The sequence below is a fragment of the Rhinoraja longicauda genome, unplaced genomic scaffold (assembly GCF_053455715.1).
Source record: "Rhinoraja longicauda isolate Sanriku21f unplaced genomic scaffold, sRhiLon1.1 Scf000078, whole genome shotgun sequence".
Classification (NCBI taxonomy): domain Eukaryota; kingdom Metazoa; phylum Chordata; class Chondrichthyes; order Rajiformes; family Arhynchobatidae; genus Rhinoraja; species Rhinoraja longicauda.
The window spans coordinates 1-2,500 of record NW_027601296.1 but is presented as its reverse complement, the minus strand read 5'-3'; positions in this window follow the sequence as shown (position 1 = coordinate 2,500).

Genomic DNA, 2,500 nt, shown 5'->3' with positions numbered 1-2,500 from the left:
GGCAGTACTTTAAACGGCGCCGTCTTCGGCGTGGACGGCATGAACCAAGTCGGCAAGCATCGTCACCCAGCACACAGACGTCCACTAACAATTCCTCCCCCCTGCAAATTGCGCGCCGCGAACGGCAGTACTTTCAAGTATGCCGCCTTCGGCGGGGACATCGTGAACCAAATCGGCAGGCAGGCGTCGTCAGCCGGTCGACCGACCCCCAGTTGCATTGCCCCAACGGCCATTGTGCACTTCGAACAGAACAGTGCTTTTAAAATATTCCGCCTGCCGCGTGTACATCATGAAACAAATGGAAAGGACGAACCGGGCGTGCAACCGATGCACGGAGAGTGACAGGTCGTCAAGCAAGTCCGTGGCAATCCGTCGGCCGACTCGGCCGCGGCCAGCAGAGGCGTTTTGGCCCGGGCGCGCCGAACTTTGCGCGCCCTCGGTATGCGTAACACTAGCACATGCCTTCAAAACTCACTACAAAATAACCCCAAAGTATGCCGCCTTCCCCGTGGGCCTTGTTACCAATATCTTGCCCTGCTTCCTGATGCCCTTATGGGGTCGGCTCTGTTCTTGCAGAACCCTCAGGTGGTGCAGAGTCTGGGCCATTTTATCAATATCTTGCCCTGATTCCTGATGCCCTTATGGGGTCGGCTCTGTTCTTGCAGAACCCTGAGGTGGTGCAGAGTCTGCGCCTTGTTATCAATATCTTGCCCTGCTTCCTGAAACCCTTATGGGGTTGGTTCTGTTACAAAACCCTCAGGTGGTGCAGAGTCTGGGCCACTTTATAAATAACTCTGCCTGCATTAGGGTCAGGGTTAGGGTTAGGGTTAGGGTTAGGGTTAGGGTTAGGGTTAGGGTTAGGGTTAGGGTTAGGGTTAGGGTTAGGGTTAGGGTTAGGGTTAGGGTTAGGGTTAGGGTTAGGGTTAGGGTTAGGGTTAGGGGTAGGGGTAGGGGTAGGGGTAGCGGTAGGGGTAGGGGTAGGGGTAGGGGTAGTTTGAACTACTGCCGCTCCAGGCGCGCACTGTGCGTGGGTAATTTTCAGTGGGCGTCGGTGTGCTGGGTGACGATGCCGCCCAGACTCTGCACCACCTGAGGGATCTGCAAGAACAGAGCCGAACCCGCAAGGGTATCGGGAAGCAGGGCAAGATATTGATAACAAGGCCCAGACTCTGCACCACCCGAGGGTTCTGCAAGAACAGAGCCGACCCCATAAGGGTATCAGGAAGCAGGGTGAGATAGTGACACCATTTGTAAAACCGGCAAATCCCACCCAGGAAACATTGCAAAAATTGGCCTCTAATGCTGGAACGTGGGTAAAGCCAAACAAACACGACACGTTTTAAAAGAACGTTACTAAAACAGCCTGGGATATGCCCATGACAAAGGATAGGCCGAACCTCACCAGAAAAAAAGAGAGGGAGACCACGGCAGAGCTGAGGGATAAACATGAGATGGTGATAAAACCAGCAGACGAGGGGAGCAGTAGGGTTACAAATTAATGTCAATATGGGGCCTGCTCCCACTGGGTAATAGACAAAAACATAGAACAGGGTGACAGGAGAGACTGGATAGCACAGAGGATAACCCGTGAGCGAAATAATGGGGTGTATGCAGTTCAATGTAAGGAGTGTACCTTACGGTACATAGGGGAAACAGGTAAAACAGCCTCAGCGGTGATCGACGTGTCAAAGAGGAGTCACAAAGACGGGCAAAATAAAGTGGTTGATTATAGACAATAGACAATAGACAATAGGTGCAGGAGTCGGCCATTCAGCCCTTCGAGCCAGCACCGCCATTCAATGCGATCATGGCTGATCACTCTCAATCAGTACCCCGTTCCTGCCTTCTCCCCATACCCCCTCACTCCGTTATCCTTAAGAGCTCTATCCAGCTCTCTCTTGAAAGCATCCAACGAACTGGCCTCCACTGCCTTCTGAGGCAGAGAATTCCACACCTTCACCACTCTCTGACTGAAAAGGTTCTTCCTCATCTCCGTTCTAAATGGCCTACCCCTTATTCTTAAACGGTGGCCCCTTGTTCTGGACTCCCCCAACATTGGGAACATGTTTCCTGCCTCTAATGTGTCCAATCCCCTAATTATCGTATATGTTTCAATAAGATCCCCCCTCATTCTTCTAAATACCAGTGTATACAAGCCCAATCGCTCCAGCCTTTCAACATACGACCGTCCCGCCATTCCGGGAATTAACCTAGTGAACCTACGCTGCACGCCCTCCATAGCAAGAATATCCTTCCTCAAATTTGGAGACCAAAACTGCACACAGTACTCCAGGTGCGGTCTCACCAGGGCCCGCTACAACTGTAGAAGGACCTCTTTGCTCCTATACTCAACTCCTCTGGTTACGAAGGCCAACATTCCATTGGCTTTCTTCACTGCCTGCTGTACCTGCATGCTTCCTTTCATTGACTGATGCACTAGGACATCCAGATCTCGTTGAACTCCCCCTCCTCCTAACTTGACACCATTCAGACAATAATC